The sequence below is a fragment of the Oryctolagus cuniculus genome, chromosome 20 (assembly GCF_051225735.1).
Source record: "Oryctolagus cuniculus isolate XC-2025 breed Fujian yellow rabbit chromosome 20, ASM5122573v1, whole genome shotgun sequence".
NCBI lineage: Eukaryota > Metazoa > Chordata > Mammalia > Lagomorpha > Leporidae > Oryctolagus > Oryctolagus cuniculus.
Genome location: NC_142886.1, coordinates 17,859,550 through 17,876,717, shown reverse-complemented (window position 1 = coordinate 17,876,717; position 17,168 = coordinate 17,859,550). Strand labels below are relative to the sequence as shown.

At 52.9% G+C, this 17,168-nt stretch overlaps 1 protein-coding gene and 1 long non-coding RNA gene across 2 annotated transcripts in view; one reads left to right on the top strand and one right to left on the bottom strand.

Moving 5' to 3' along the window:
* ARG2 (arginase 2) overlaps positions 1-17,168 on the bottom strand; it is a 44,188-nt gene that overhangs the window by 17,239 nt on the left and 9,781 nt on the right.
* Positions 698-1,463, top strand: LOC149120075 (uncharacterized). Its single transcript, XR_016226488.1, has 2 exons — positions 698-961; positions 1,238-1,463. It is a non-coding gene; the product is annotated as an uncharacterized LOC149120075 (long non-coding RNA).

Here is a 17,168-nt window from a genome sequence, read left to right as displayed (position 1 = left end):
GAATCCAGGAGCCAGGTGCTTCTCCTGGTCTCCCATGCGAGTGCAGGGCCCAAGCACTTGGGCCATCCTCCACTGTGCTCCCGGGCCACAGCAGAGAGCTGGACTGGAAGAGGAGCAACTTGGACAGAATCTGGCACCCCAACCAGGACTAGAACCCAGGTTGCCGGTGCTGCAGGCGGAGGACTAGCCTATTGAGCCGGCCAATAAAATGTTTTAATATTAGAACAATGTGATATAAGGTTGCTGAGAACACGAGTTGTAACCAATAGGCTAGTTTTTTGAGTAAGGAGGTTGATGGGAGGTTAATTTTTTCTAAGAGTAGGATGAACTGAGTAATGTTAAAGGTAGTGATTTGGGGCCAGTGCTGTGGCATCGCGGGTAAAGCTGTTGCCTGCAGTGCTGGCATCTCATATGGGCGCTGGTTGGAGTCCCAGCTGCTCCACTTCCAATCCAGCTCTCTGCTGTGGCCTGGAAAAGCAGTAGAAGATGGCCCAAGCACATGGGCCCCTGCACCCGCGTCAGAGACCAAGAAGAAGCTCCTGGCTCCTGGCTTCGGATCGGCACAGCTCCAGCTGTAGTGGCCCACTGGGGAGTGAACCAGCAGATGGACCTCTTTGTCTCTGCCTTTGCTTCTCTCTGTGTATCTCTGACTTTCAAATAAATAAATAAATCTTTTCTTAAAAAAAAAAAAAAAAAGGTATTGGTTTATCAGAGTGCTGGTGATGTGGGCAGGCAAGGAGCAGAGAGCAGAGGAGCTGGGAGACGGCAGCAGGCTCTGTGCTGCAGCCCAGCACTGCACCCACGCCACCCACTTCATGCTGATGCAACACAGCTGCAGGCTCAGCACACCCATTCCCCATCACGCCCAAGGTGCCGGGATGACTGACGTGTATGCTGCAGCCCCATCTGAAAACACCAAGAAACTTCCGAGATTCCCCTCCTCCCAAAAAGGGGGACAGAGGTGAGTGGAATTCACGCCCCTCAAACTCTGCCCCATTTGAATATTCAATTAGGGTACCACCTCCTACCCTATAAAGGGGTGGCCCTAGCTTGGTGGGGGCAGCCATCTTTCCTTCCTCATGAAGAGGTTGTCCACCCTCACATCTGAGTGCTATCCCTTTAAAAATAAATCCTGTTGGGGCCAGTCCTGTGGCGTAGCGGGTAAAGCTGCTGCCTGCAGTGCCGGCATCCCATTTGGATGCCGGTTCTAGTCCCAGCTGCTCCTCTTCCGATCCAGCTCTCTGCTATGGCCTGGGAAAGCAGTAGAAGATGGCCTGAGTCCTTGGGCCCCTGTACCCACGTGGGAGATCCGGAAGAAGCTCCTGACTCCTAGCTTTGGATTGGCACAGCTCCGGCCATTGTGGCCATCTGGAGAGTGAACCAGCAGATGGAAGACCTCTCTCTCTCTCTCTCTAATAAAATAAATCTTTAAAAAAAAAAAAAATAAATCCTGCTTTCCTGTACACCTTACATGTACTTCAATTCTTTCATATATGTAAACAAGAGCCTAGAATAAGCCCACCTGGGGGCCCTGTTGGCCACAACACTAGGGCAAATTCTGGTCCATGGGGCATAAGCAGTGGGCTCACTGATGTAGACTCTTGGAGCCATAATGACAGTCAGCACTAAGAGGGAGGGAACCCTGGTGTCTGCCTGTCACGCCTGAGGAAGCTGCGCCTTCCAGTTCTGCTTCAGCCCAATGCATCTGCAAATACAGGACAGGTGGGACCTGGTATTCCATAGCTGTTCTTTCCTCTAAGACCAGATGAGCCTGAAACCAAGGAAGCTCTCGTGTCAGATCTGGCACCAATCTGAAAGGACTCTTGTTTTTCACTTGCTGTTTATACACTGGCACAGCTTCACTAGTCCTGTCTCATGTGCTGGTAATGAAATACACCAGTTACTACTGTGCTCTTTCCGGCCCAGACATTGCCTTTGGCCTTGATAAACCTCTCCGGGCTCCAGTGGAGTGGAAAGAGAACACAGGTACATGACACAATGATGCAACCAGGCGGTGGGGAAGGAATCAAAACAGCCCTGCCCGACCTTAGCAGTATCTATGACTGGCACTTCTATTTTGGGGCCAGCGAGTGAGTCCCAGAAAGACGCCAGGGACAGGAAAGAAAGGGGACGTCATAGGGGTCCACTGCCACGCATCACACCACGCCATGCTGGGCACCTTACAGACGCCTGGCAGCCCCCACATCCTCCACTGGCTCCACTGTCCACGTTACAGAGCAAACTCCGCAAGGCCAAATCGCTCCAGCTACTTGGGGCAAGCTTGAATGACCCTTTGTTAGAGACCCACACGAGACAGTGTTAAGAGCAGGAGTTTCCCACAGCATCAATGTACCCCATTCTTACTACCACGCTGACTTTCACAGGTGGCTCCGGTTGCTAGAGACTCAGCAAGTTAAGAAAGCTGGGCGTGAAAGTGGCCGTCTTGAGAGCGAGCCACGGGCAGAGTAACAGATTAGGAGAAAAGCAAGGTGCCTCTTAGTGTGCAGCTGGTTCAGGATGGAAATGTTTACGAGTTACAAATTCAGCTGCCATATGTGGAACTAGGGCCCTAGGTAAAGAGAATTCCTAGTCATTTAAAGGGATGCATTGCTAATTCTTAGAATGTCAAAGTTGAGCCTGTAATACCAGCTTATTGAGAACAGTTGCAGTGTTACCGGAAAAACGCAGGATTAATTCAGACCAGAATTTCTGTCTCATCTCTAACACTTCTGTTAATAACTGTCACTTAGGTGCACTCATTGGGATACCACCACCAAAATGCAGAGATCTAGACTTAGGGCATTTAATGTCCAGAGGCTGTACACCCCAAGAACCAGGTGTTCTGAACGATCCACAAGCCAGCGCTTTGCTTCCCTAGCCCTGTCTCCAGAGTAAACGGGGTGCATTGGGGCAGTAAAGCATAGCCAGGAAGCAGACACACTTGCTCCAGCGCACTTCTTCAGAGTCCCAGAGGAGATGGGCCGGCTCAGTAACTCCTGCCTCCCTACTCTGCTCTCCTGTCTCCGCACCAGGCAGGTGCTCCTGGAGGCAGCGAAGACCATGACGAGGAAGAGAGGCAAAGATATTGGCACTGGGGGCTCCAGGATGGATGGGGACCTGAGGATCCAGGCCAGTCACTTAGGATCTGTCTGTGTAACATCCACCAAAGTTAATCTCAGGAGCGGATATAAACATGGTGTCAATAGATGCTTTAGCATGACTCTGATCCTTGAGTGTAACCAAACCATACTTGAGGATTTAGCTGAAGACAGTAACAGAGGACCTGGAACATCAGTTACATTTTCTACTGATTGGTTCTCCAGCTACATCTGTCCTGGCCTCAGGCGATCAGGTGGTGCCGTCTTCTAAGATGAGCTCTGGAACGGGTGGCCCTCTGACCCACACCTGTGCCAGCCCTCTGGACCACTTACTTGAGCCAGGGCAGAGTTTCTTCGACTGGCCGCTGAGCAGCTTGCTTCTGGCACAGGCAGGATGGAGGCAAGAGGAGGATTTTGCTGGCTTTCTAAGTCAGTAGGACAAGACTGCTGAGCGGCTCTGAGAACCGAAGGCCTACTAGTGTCAGCACTAGTATGTAACCAGAGAGAGAGCAGCAACTTGGGGGTAAAGTACTACTCTAAGCCCACTGATCTCACTGAAACGGCTCATCAGGAGCCGAGCCGTCAGGGGCTGGCATTGTGGCATGGCAGGTTAAACTGTCGCCTGTGACACTGGCATCCCATAGTCAGAGTGCCATTCAAGTCCTGCCTGTCCACTTCTGCTCCAGCTCCCTGCTGGTGCGCCTGGGAAAGAAGCAGAGAACGGCCCAGGTGCTTGGGCCCCTGCAATCACATGGGGACCCGGATGGAGTTCCTGGTTCCTGGCTTTGGCCTGGCCCAGCTCTGGCCCTGGCAGCCATTCGGGGAGTGAACCAGCAGATGGAAGACATCTGTGGCTCTGCCTTGCAAATAAGTAAAAATAAATCTTAGAGTCCAGCTGTCACTCACGACTTGAGTCTGCAGCAGTCCCTAAGGACAGTTTTCCCTTAGCACAGCCACAAGGCCACTCACTCCCTGCTGGGACTCAACCCAGGTCACAGAGGAAGGGGTTTCCACCTCTTTCCTATTCTCTTATCTCTGCAAGAGAGAGGGAGCCAGGAAGATAACACTTTTCTCCACATCTGAGCATTCCCATACACACTTCACATACCCTCAGACACCATGAGAGTTTGGTCATTAATAGAATTAATAGAGAGGGACAGGTAAATATATTCAAAGGCTGAATTATTTAAACCAAGCACTCAGGTTCTGTCTCGGAAGGGTGCTAGCTTGAGTACTAAAGGGATGACACAGCATCTGTGGGAAGTGACTAGAAGTCAGCCTTAGTCCTGCCCTGGCTTTAAAACATGTTTCAAAAAGGGGCAATAACTGGCCATTATTATCCCACTAGCATCTAGCCTGGATCTGCCAGCTGGTAGCCAGTCGCCTTGCAAGAGTTAAAGTTGGAAATGAGACAGTTACCCTAGGAGGCATTCATTCTTAAATATCTGGGAAACCACGTGGCTTCCAAGTAGCAAATCACTTTGAGAGAAAAGAACTCATAATGGGGGGGGGGGTGTCGCTCCCCGTCTTCGTGGAGGAACGACACAGGACCCTGCGCTGTTCTTTCGTCTGCTCGGCCTTCCCCGGGTTTGCTGCTGGTTCTTCCCGGGTTGGCTACTATCCCTTCCACCTCCGTGGAAGGGCAGTTCCCCCTGGCCGCATTCCCCACTTCCGCAGGGGAGCGGCACACCGCCGGCCGGCTCTCTGGGGGGCTGCACAGGTGTTCCCCTTAGATGTTCCCCATAGATGTTCCTGGTGCATGCCGTCTCTCTCCTCCTTTATAGTCCTCCTCCGCCAATCCCAACTCGGCTGCCCACACGCCGAGTACGCTGCTCTCCAATCAAGAGCAAGTCCTACAGTTAATTGGTTGAACTGGAGGCAGCTGTGCGGAAGCTGTTTTCTCCTCTCCCAGCGCCATATTGTGGGAGAGCAGATGCATAGAATAAGTCTTAATTCCAGTAACAGTCTAGTCCGGTTTGCTCCCCACAGATCCCCCTTTCTTTTTATTTTTTAGCGTTGATACGCGCCTGTCTTCGGTGTCCCGCGGCACACACTCTGCTCTACTTGCTAGAGTTGCCACAGGCTCTTACAAGTCCTATCAGGCAAACCGAATCCGGGTCCTCTCTTCGCCATGTTGTGAGGAGGTTTTTAGGCGCTGATGCGTGCCTGTGTTCGGTGCCCTGCAGCGCATGCTCTGCTCTGCCTGCAGGGGCTTACAAAACCTATCAGGCAAACCGAATCCAAGCCTTCTCATTGCCTTATTGTGGGGGAGACTTATTAGTGTTGGTTCGTGCCTATCTTCGGTGACCTGCAGCTCATACTCTGGTCGAGCTTTGCTGGCGCTTACCGCCTTAAATCAGGCAGACCGAATCCAAGCCTCCTAATTGTTGCATTGTGGGGAAGCTTTACTGATGTTAATTCGTGCCTGTCTTCGGTGACCTGCGGCTAGCCGCCCAGGTGCTCATCGCCTCACTAATCGGGCAGACCGAATCCAAGCCTTCTAATTGGCATGTTGAGGGGAGGCCTTATTTTTCTCTATTTCTCTATCTCCGGGCATTCCTACCTCTCCCATTTCACTTCTATCTTCCAGCATTCCCATTTCTCTTTTACTTCACTTCCAAACTTCTGTTTCTCTTATCCCCGCAGCTTCCCGGCACCTCGCCGCTTCAGCCCGTGCGCCTCTCTCATCTGCGCAGCTTCCCGGCTTTGCGCGGCTCGGCTTCGCGCGCTCCGCGGTCTCCACGCTTAACCCTTTCGCGTCTGAACCACGGCCTACGCCAGCGTTCCCTATCTATTCACGCCCCGTGCTCTCTCTGCACGCGGCGGCTTCCGCGAGTAACACAGCGTAGCTTGCGTCTCCACCACTAGCATTCAATCCAAGTTCCCCGGGCTAGCCTGGCGAATTCAACCCAGCGTACGTCTCCGCCCCACGGTTTGGCTTCCCGTCCTTTGCTCCCCGGGCTAATCAGACGGATCCCAACCAGGCTCACGTTTCAGCTTCTAGTTTCAACTTTTCGCCCCCTATTCCCGGGCTAACTTGAGAACCCCAAAGTGGCTTTCGTTTCCGCCTTGGCCTGCCCCCCGCGGCTTCAATTTCCCTAACATTTTTCTCTACCCGGTATGTTTCCCCAAGCTTTCCTCCAACGATATTCCTCCCTCATTTCTCCTGGCCTCTCCCCACAGTCCGCATCCGAGTCTGTTTGTTCTAGCTTTCACTTTCGCTTTCGACCTTAGAGATTTCTCCCAGCTTCCCCCCGTAGTCCGTATCTGAGTCTATGCCTAGGCTTTCAACAGCTTCCTCTGGCACCTCTTTCGTCCGGCTTTTCCCTAGGCTGTTTGCTAGTCTCTCTTTCCGATATTTTCCCTAGGTTGTTTGCTAGTCTCTCTCTCCGATATTTTCCCAGTTCTTCCCGTTTCTTCCCTCCTAAGTTTCATATCCGTCCTAGGTTTCCTAATCCGAGTCACGGCACCATTATGTCGCTCCCCGTCTTCGTGGAGGAACGACACAGGACCCTGCGCTGTTCTTTCATCTGCTCGGCCTTCCCCGGGTTTGCTGCTGGTTCTTCCCGGGTTGGCTACTATCCCTTCCACCTCCGTGGAAGGGCAGTTCCCCCTGGCCGCATTCCCCACTTCCGCAGGGGAGCGGCACACCGCCGGCCGGCTCTCTGGGGGGCTGCACAGGTGTTCCCCTTAGATGTTCCCCATAGATGTTCCTGGTGCATGCCGTCTCTCTCCTCCTTTATAGTCCTCCTCCGCCAATCCCAACTCGGCTGCCCACACGCCGAGTACGCTGCTCTCCAATCAAGAGCAAGTCCTACAGTTAATTGGTTGAACTGGAGGCAGCTGTGCGGAAGCTGTTTTCTCCTCTCCCAGCGCCATATTGTGGGAGAGCAGATGCATAGAATAAGTCTTAATTCCAGTAACAGTCTAGTCCGGTTTGCTCCCCACAGATCCCCCTTTCTTTTTATTTTTTAGCGTTGATACGCGCCTGTCTTCGGTGTCCCGCGGCACACACTCTGCTCTACTTGCTAGAGTTGCCACAGGCTCTTACAAGTCCTATCAGGCAAACCGAATCCGGGTCCTCTCTTCGCCATGTTGTGAGGAGGTTTTTAGGCGCTGATGCGTGCCTGTGTTCGGTGCCCTGCAGCGCATGCTCTGCTCTGCCTGCAGGGGCTTACAAAACCTATCAGGCAAACCGAATCCAAGCCTTCTCATTGCCTTATTGTGGGGGAGACTTATTAGTGTTGGTTCGTGCCTATCTTCGGTGACCTGCAGCTCATACTCTGGTCGAGCTTTGCTGGCGCTTACCGCCTTAAATCAGGCAGACCGAATCCAAGCCTCCTAATTGTTGCATTGTGGGGAAGCTTTACTGATGTTAATTCGTGCCTGTCTTCGGTGACCTGCGGCTAGCCGCCCAGGTGCTCATCGCCTCACTAATCGGGCAGACCGAATCCAAGCCTTCTAATTGGCATGTTGAGGGGAGGCCTTATTTTTCTCTATTTCTCTATCTCCGGGCATTCCTACCTCTCCCATTTCACTTCTATCTTCCAGCATTCCCATTTCTCTTTTACTTCACTTCCAAACTTCTGTTTCTCTTATCCCCGCAGCTTCCCGGCACCTCGCCGCTTCAGCCCGTGCGCCTCTCTCATCTGCGCAGCTTCCCGGCTTTGCGCGGCTCGGCTTCGCGCGCTCCGCGGTCTCCACGCTTAACCCTTTCGCGTCTGAACCACGGCCTACGCCAGCGTTCCCTATCTATTCACGCCCCGTGCTCTCTCTGCACGCGGCGGCTTCCGCGAGTAACACAGCGTAGCTTGCGTCTCCACCACTAGCATTCAATCCAAGTTCCCCGGGCTAGCCTGGCGAATTCAACCCAGCGTACGTCTCCGCCCCACGGTTTGGCTTCCCGTCCTTTGCTCCCCGGGCTAATCAGACGGATCCCAACCAGGCTCACGTTTCAGCTTCTAGTTTCAACTTTTCGCCCCCTATTCCCGGGCTAACTTGAGAACCCCAAAGTGGCTTTCGTTTCCGCCTTGGCCTGCCCCCCGCGGCTTCAATTTCCCTAACATTTTTCTCTACCCGGTATGTTTCCCCAAGCTTTCCTCCAACGATATTCCTCCCTCATTTCTCCTGGCCTCTCCCCACAGTCCGCATCCGAGTCTGTTTGTTCTAGCTTTCACTTTCGCTTTCGACCTTAGAGATTTCTCCCAGCTTCCCCCCGTAGTCCGTATCTGAGTCTATGCCTAGGCTTTCAACAGCTTCCTCTGGCACCTCTTTCGTCCGGCTTTTCCCTAGGCTGTTTGCTAGTCTCTCTTTCCGATATTTTCCCTAGGTTGTTTGCTAGTCTCTCTCTCCGATATTTTCCCAGTTCTTCCCGTTTCTTCCCTCCTAAGTTTCATATCCGTCCTAGGTTTCCTAATCCGAGTCACGGCACCATTATGTCGCTCCCCGTCTTCGTGGAGGAACGACACAGGACCCTGCGCTGTTCTTTCATCTGCTCGGCCTTCCCCGGGTTTGCTGCTGGTTCTTCCCGGGTTGGCTACTATCCCTTCCACCTCCGTGGAAGGGCAGTTCCCCCTGGCCGCATTCCCCACTTCCGCAGGGGAGCGGCACACCGCCGGCCGGCTCTCTGGGGGGCTGCACAGGTGTTCCCCTTAGATGTTCCCCATAGATGTTCCTGGTGCATGCCGTCTCTCTCCTCCTTTATAGTCCTCCTCCGCCAATCCCAACTCGGCTGCCCACACGCCGAGTACGCTGCTCTCCAATCAAGAGCAAGTCCTACAGTTAATTGGTTGAACTGGAGGCAGCTGTGCGGAAGCTGTTTTCTCCTCTCCCAGCGCCATATTGTGGGAGAGCAGATGCATAGAATAAGTCTTAATTCCAGTAACAGTCTAGTCCGGTTTGCTCCCCACAGATCCCCCTTTCTTTTTATTTTTTAGCGTTGATACGCGCCTGTCTTCGGTGTCCCGCGGCACACACTCTGCTCTACTTGCTAGAGTTGCCACAGGCTCTTACAAGTCCTATCAGGCAAACCGAATCCGGGTCCTCTCTTCGCCATGTTGTGAGGAGGTTTTTAGGCGCTGATGCGTGCCTGTGTTCGGTGCCCTGCAGCGCATGCTCTGCTCTGCCTGCAGGGGCTTACAAAACCTATCAGGCAAACCGAATCCAAGCCTTCTCATTGCCTTATTGTGGGGGAGACTTATTAGTGTTGGTTCGTGCCTATCTTCGGTGACCTGCAGCTCATACTCTGGTCGAGCTTTGCTGGCGCTTACCGCCTTAAATCAGGCAGACCGAATCCAAGCCTCCTAATTGTTGCATTGTGGGGAAGCTTTACTGATGTTAATTCGTGCCTGTCTTCGGTGACCTGCGGCTAGCCGCCCAGGTGCTCATCGCCTCACTAATCGGGCAGACCGAATCCAAGCCTTCTAATTGGCATGTTGAGGGGAGGCCTTATTTTTCTCTATTTCTCTATCTCCGGGCATTCCTACCTCTCCCATTTCACTTCTATCTTCCAGCATTCCCATTTCTCTTTTACTTCACTTCCAAACTTCTGTTTCTCTTATCCCCGCAGCTTCCCGGCACCTCGCCGCTTCAGCCCGTGCGCCTCTCTCATCTGCGCAGCTTCCCGGCTTTGCGCGGCTCGGCTTCGCGCGCTCCGCGGTCTCCACGCTTAACCCTTTCGCGTCTGAACCACGGCCTACGCCAGCGTTCCCTATCTATTCACGCCCCGTGCTCTCTCTGCACGCGGCGGCTTCCGCGAGTAACACAGCGTAGCTTGCGTCTCCACCACTAGCATTCAATCCAAGTTCCCCGGGCTAGCCTGGCGAATTCAACCCAGCGTACGTCTCCGCCCCACGGTTTGGCTTCCCGTCCTTTGCTCCCCGGGCTAATCAGACGGATCCCAACCAGGCTCACGTTTCAGCTTCTAGTTTCAACTTTTCGCCCCCTATTCCCGGGCTAACTTGAGAACCCCAAAGTGGCTTTCGTTTCCGCCTTGGCCTGCCCCCTGCGGCTTCAATTTCCCTAACATTTTTCTCTACCCGGTATGTTTCCCCAAGCTTTCCTCCAACGATATTCCTCCCTCATTTCTCCTGGCCTCTCCCCACAGTCCGCATCCGAGTCTGTTTGTTCTAGCTTTCACTTTCGCTTTCGACCTTAGAGATTTCTCCCAGCTTCCCCCCGTAGTCCGTATCTGAGTCTATGCCTAGGCTTTCAACAGCTTCCTCTGGCACCTCTTTCGTCCGGCTTTTCCCTAGGCTGTTTGCTAGTCTCTCTTTCCGATATTTTCCCTAGGTTGTTTGCTAGTCTCTCTCTCCGATATTTTCCCAGTTCTTCCCGTTTCTTCCCTCCTAAGTTTCATATCCGTCCTAGGTTTCCTAATCCGAGTCACGGCACCATTATGTCGCTCCCCGTCTTCGTGGAGGAACGACACAGGACCCTGCGCTGTTCTTTCATCTGCTCGGCCTTCCCCGGGTTTGCTGCTGGTTCTTCCCGGGTTGGCTACTATCCCTTCCACCTCCGTGGAAGGGCAGTTCCCCCTGGCCGCATTCCCCACTTCCGCAGGGGAGCGGCACACCGCCGGCCGGCTCTCTGGGGGGCTGCACAGGTGTTCCCCTTAGATGTTCCCCATAGATGTTCCTGGTGCATGCCGTCTCTCTCCTCCTTTATAGTCCTCCTCCGCCAATCCCAACTCGGCTGCCCACACGCCGAGTACGCTGCTCTCCAATCAAGAGCAAGTCCTACAGTTAATTGGTTGAACTGGAGGCAGCTGTGCGGAAGCTGTTTTCTCCTCTCCCAGCGCCATATTGTGGGAGAGCAGATGCATAGAATAAGTCTTAATTCCAGTAACAGTCTAGTCCGGTTTGCTCCCCACAGATCCCCCTTTCTTTTTATTTTTTAGCGTTGATACGCGCCTGTCTTCGGTGTCCCGCGGCACACACTCTGCTCTACTTGCTAGAGTTGCCACAGGCTCTTACAAGTCCTATCAGGCAAACCGAATCCGGGTCCTCTCTTCGCCATGTTGTGAGGAGGTTTTTAGGCGCTGATGCGTGCCTGTGTTCGGTGCCCTGCAGCGCATGCTCTGCTCTGCCTGCAGGGGCTTACAAAACCTATCAGGCAAACCGAATCCAAGCCTTCTCATTGCCTTATTGTGGGGGAGACTTATTAGTGTTGGTTCGTGCCTATCTTCGGTGACCTGCAGCTCATACTCTGGTCGAGCTTTGCTGGCGCTTACCGCCTTAAATCAGGCAGACCGAATCCAAGCCTCCTAATTGTTGCATTGTGGGGAAGCTTTACTGATGTTAATTCGTGCCTGTCTTCGGTGACCTGCGGCTAGCCGCCCAGGTGCTCATCGCCTCACTAATCGGGCAGACCGAATCCAAGCCTTCTAATTGGCATGTTGAGGGGAGGCCTTATTTTTCTCTATTTCTCTATCTCCGGGCATTCCTACCTCTCCCATTTCACTTCTATCTTCCAGCATTCCCATTTCTCTTTTACTTCACTTCCAAACTTCTGTTTCTCTTATCCCCGCAGCTTCCCGGCACCTCGCCGCTTCAGCCCGTGCGCCTCTCTCATCTGCGCAGCTTCCCGGCTTTGCGCGGCTCGGCTTCGCGCGCTCCGCGGTCTCCACGCTTAACCCTTTCGCGTCTGAACCACGGCCTACGCCAGCGTTCCCTATCTATTCACGCCCCGTGCTCTCTCTGCACGCGGCGGCTTCCGCGAGTAACACAGCGTAGCTTGCGTCTCCACCACTAGCATTCAATCCAAGTTCCCCGGGCTAGCCTGGCGAATTCAACCCAGCGTACGTCTCCGCCCCACGGTTTGGCTTCCCGTCCTTTGCTCCCCGGGCTAATCAGACGGATCCCAACCAGGCTCACGTTTCAGCTTCTAGTTTCAACTTTTCGCCCCCTATTCCCGGGCTAACTTGAGAACCCCAAAGTGGCTTTCGTTTCCGCCTTGGCCTGCCCCCTGCGGCTTCAATTTCCCTAACATTTTTCTCTACCCGGTATGTTTCCCCAAGCTTTCCTCCAACGATATTCCTCCCTCATTTCTCCTGGCCTCTCCCCACAGTCCGCATCCGAGTCTGTTTGTTCTAGCTTTCACTTTCGCTTTCGACCTTAGAGATTTCTCCCAGCTTCCCCCCGTAGTCCGTATCTGAGTCTATGCCTAGGCTTTCAACAGCTTCCTCTGGCACCTCTTTCGTCCGGCTTTTCCCTAGGCTGTTTGCTAGTCTCTCTTTCCGATATTTTCCCTAGGTTGTTTGCTAGTCTCTCTCTCCGATATTTTCCCAGTTCTTCCCGTTTCTTCCCTCCTAAGTTTCATATCCGTCCTAGGTTTCCTAATCCGAGTCACGGCACCATTATGTCGCTCCCCGTCTTCGTGGAGGAACGACACAGGACCCTGCGCTGTTCTTTCATCTGCTCGGCCTTCCCCGGGTTTGCTGCTGGTTCTTCCCGGGTTGGCTACTATCCCTTCCACCTCCGTGGAAGGGCAGTTCCCCCTGGCCGCATTCCCCACTTCCGCAGGGGAGCGGCACACCGCCGGCCGGCTCTCTGGGGGGCTGCACAGGTGTTCCCCTTAGATGTTCCCCATAGATGTTCCTGGTGCATGCCGTCTCTCTCCTCCTTTATAGTCCTCCTCCGCCAATCCCAACTCGGCTGCCCACACGCCGAGTACGCTGCTCTCCAATCAAGAGCAAGTCCTACAGTTAATTGGTTGAACTGGAGGCAGCTGTGCGGAAGCTGTTTTCTCCTCTCCCAGCGCCATATTGTGGGAGAGCAGATGCATAGAATAAGTCTTAATTCCAGTAACAGTCTAGTCCGGTTTGCTCCCCACAGGGGGGGATCCCAGGAGCCAGGAAATGACTGAGGTTTCAGGAGTGAGCTCTGCCCACTCTGTCCCTCAACAGCTCCCGTGTGCTGCCCAGCACCCCGCTCAGTCCGAGGGACCCAGAGACAAGGTCTGGTGGCAGCCTCACGGAGCAGACGGGTGGGAGAAGCCAGGTGGGAAACCAGTAGTCCAGTGCCGACTGTTCTGCCACCGTTGGCACAGGGTGTGGTGGGAACGGGTGTGGTGGGAACGGACCAGGAAAGGAAGCGCTAGGACTTCTCAGAAGAGGCACTCTCTGAGCCAAGGAGGAAAGGGGGAAGGAGGAGTGCTTGCCAGAGAGGCACAGGGTAGCTTCAGCCCTGCAGAGCAAAGCCCAGCGTGCTTGCAGAGGGCTGGAGAGATGAGGCAGGACACAGGCAGGGCCCAGATGCACTGGGGAGCTGCTCAGGTGGTCAGGTCAGGAAGTGGTGGATCATCTGCATCTCAGACGGACCACCCAGGGAACAGTGCAGGAATGGACAGGCCTGGAGCTCCCGGGCGCTAGATCAAACAGTAGAGCAGGCAGCAGCAGGGAGGGGCATGGGGGAAAGACACGAGGCCTGCCCTTCTGCTCTCTGGCTTGGCTAGAGATCGGGAAGGGAGTGGAAGAGATGCTAAGTTCACATTTGGCTACGCTGGCATTGAGGCGTTAGGTCGATCCCACTGAAAACATGGAGACCGTGAACGGGTCAACTCTAGGTGATACTTGGTGGCCGATAAGATCACGGATGGAAGCGTACATTGCCACCTTCTGATGCAGAATTGCCAACACAACAGCCAACCCGCAAACCTGAACCTGATCAGGGGTCTGGATCTCATGCCCAGCTTACAGGAAATAGAGAAGACAAACATCCCAGGGCATATGGGGATGCAAACGCAAAACCCAAACAGAAACCCTATCGACAGGTGAGATCAATTCCTTTACAAATGAACCGCACGGAAGGAAAACCACAACAGCCAGGGGCTCCAGCCAGGTATCCCACAGGGGAAGCAAGGGTTCAAGACTTGGGCTGCTCTCCTGATAACATTAGCAGGGAACTGGATTAGAAGTGGAGCAACCAAGACTCTGGTTGGCACTCTGTCGGTGTCACGGGCAGTGACTTAACCCACTGTGCCACAATATAGCCCTCGCAAAAATATTTTGAGGGAGCAATCATTTAGCTTAGTAGCTAGGACATGGGCATCCCTTAACGGAGTGCTTGGGTTCGAATCCCAGCTCTAGCTCCTGATCCCAGCTTCCCGCTAATGGAGACCCTGGGAGGCAGCAGTGATGGCTCAAGTACTTGGGTCCCTGCCACCCACATAGGAGACCTGCACTGAGTTGCCAGCTCCAGGCTTTGTCCCAGGGGGTCATCGAGGGTATTTAGGGAATGAGCCAGCAAACAGAAGCTCCCTTGCTCTGTCATATAAAAAATTAAAAAGTTTTCAAAGCCATGTGTAATTTTGTTTTTTTTCACAGGCAGAGTTAGACAGTGAGAGAGAAGAGACAGAGAGAAAGGTCTTCCTTCTGTTGGTTCACCCTGCAAATGGCTGCTACGGCCGGTGCGCTGCACCAATCCCAAGTCAGGAATCAAGTGCTTCCTCCTGGTCTCCCATGCAGGTGCAGGGCCCAAGCACTTGGGCCATCCTCCACTGCCTTCCAGGGCCACAGCAGAGAGCTGGACTGGAAGAGGAGCAACCGGGACAGAATTAGGTGCCCCAACCAGGACTAGAACTCGGGGTGCCGGCACCGCAGGCGGAGGATCAGCCAAGTGAGCTGCGGCGCCAGCCATGTGTAATTTTTAATACTCATTTTTCAAGAACTTTTTGGCGAACCCTTGTCAGCGTAGATTTCAACTTTTCTTGCACCAAAATCAGCTTATCTTTAAATTCTATTCTTCCACGAAATTTTTAAAATACCCTCAGGTGGCTGAAAGTTAATTATTCACTATCTGTTCTTCTGCAGAGACAAGATGTTTAAGTGGAACATGATGTAAAATAAACTAAATTCAAGCAGAAGTGGCATATGACCAGTTCTGGCCATCAGGATAAGCACAGGTGCCCTGCAGCAACTTGGGAAGGGAACTTTGCCAGCAAGCCGGAGGCCTTGCAGTAGACAAGAATCTAGACCTGAACTTCAAGGAACAGAGCCACCCAAACAGCTCTGGATCCCTCTACCACCGTCTACCTGAGAGGGAGATGATCCGTTTTCCATAACCCATCATCACTTTGGACTCCAATTTGCAATCTTAAAAGTAGACTGGAGGAGGGTATGCTTTGTTGACACAACTAATTCAGGAGACAACAGGAAGGGAGTTCACACTGGAGTGGGAAAAAAATGCAGACTGGGGGTGGGCATCGTGGTGCATCAGGTTAAGCTGCTGCTTGTGATGCTAGCATCCCATGAGTGCTGGTTCGAGTCCTGGCCCATCCACATTGGATCCAGCCCCTCCACCTGACCCAGCATCCCTGCTGACGTGCCTTGGAAGGCATCAGAAAGGGCCCAGGGACTTGGAACCGCTACCTACATGAGAGACCTGGATGCAGTTCCAGGCTCCTGACTTTGGCCTGGCCTAATCCTGGCTGTTGTGGCCATTTAGGATTTAGGGAGTGAACCAGAGGATCGGAGATATGTGGATATGTGTGTGTGTGTGTGTGTCTTTCCCCCTTTAACTCTGCCTTTCAAGTAAACAAATCTTTAAAAAAAAAAAAAAGAAAAAAGAAAAACAGACTTGAAGATTATGGGAAAATATCTCTAAGGGCCAGCATGAGGAAGGTGAAGATGAAGACACTAAGCAGATGCTTGGACTTCCAAAGCAGGGGGAGTTCAGGACCACGTATTTTGGGGCTGACGTGGTGCAGCGGGCTAGGCCACCTCTTGGGATGCCAGTATCCCGTATCAGAGCACCAGTTCAAGTCTTGGTTGTTCTGCTTCTAATCCAGCTCCTTGCTAACGTGACTGAAAAGGCAGATGATGGCCCAAGTGCTTGGGCCCCTGCCACCAACGTGTGAGAATTTCCTGGCTCCTGGCCTCAGCCCAGCCCAGCCCCAGCCGTTGGGCATTCGGGGACTGAGCTAATGGATGGAATATCTGTGCTTCCCTCTCACTGCATCTTTCAAAAAATTGACAAGAAACTGCTCACAGTCAGGCAGCGCTGCTCCGAGTAGCCGCAGTCCTGGTCAGAGCGGAGAACCCAGCCGTCTGGGCCGAGCCAGCGTGCAGGTTCTAAACGGCAGGAAGCGGGGCTGTCCACCACCTCCACGACTTTGGAACGCGTCTTAGGCTACCTTTCTTACGTCTCACTTTTATTTACAGTTCAAAACAACATGCCAAAACAGGGTAGAAGGAACTTTCCAAATCCATAGTGCTGTCACGTCCCCAAGGAGCTCAATCATCGAGTGACCACCTATCCTTGTTCTTAATATGAGGGGACTTCAAGAAGTTTCTGGAAAGAGAGACTCAAAAGAGCACATGCATTGCCCATGATCTTTCTGAAGCCCCCTTGTAAATTCCTGTTTTAATTTCTTAGCCAACCTGTCCCCATGAAGCAGTAACTCCTCACTGTCCCTCCTGCCAGCCCCCCCGGCAACCACCACTCTACCGTCTCTAGAGACCTCAAGTGAATGGAATCGTGAAGTGTCTGTCATTTTGAGACTGGTTTATATTCCACTCAGCACAATGTCCAAGGTTCACCCTTATCGAGCACATTTTAGAATTTCCTGTCTTTCTAGCACTGGGTAATACTCCCTTGAACGTGCCACAGTGTGTGTACACATTCACGCATCAATGGACACTGCTTCCACCTTTTGGCTGTTGTGAGTCGTGCTGCTTTGAACCTGGGTGTACAAGTCTCTAAGGCTCTGCATTCAGCTCCTTGGATAGAGACCCGGAAGTGGGATCGCCGTGTGGTAGTTCTGTGTTTAATGTTCTGGGAACCACCACACTGTGGTCTGTAGCAGCTGCCCCACTTTACGTTCCTACCACAGTACCTGGCGTTCTACTTTCTCCACATCCTCACCAACACTTCAACAATGACTTGTTTTGTTCTGAAGGTAGCCATCCTAATGCCTGTGAGGTAGGCATAATTGGTTTTTGCAAATTATACAATGGGATAATGGCCAGTGGCTAGCACAGCATCTGGAGCATGGTGAATGTCAGATATCAAGTAACTTTTTTTTTTTTTTTTGGACAGGCAGAGTGGACAGTGAGAGAGACAGAGAGAAATG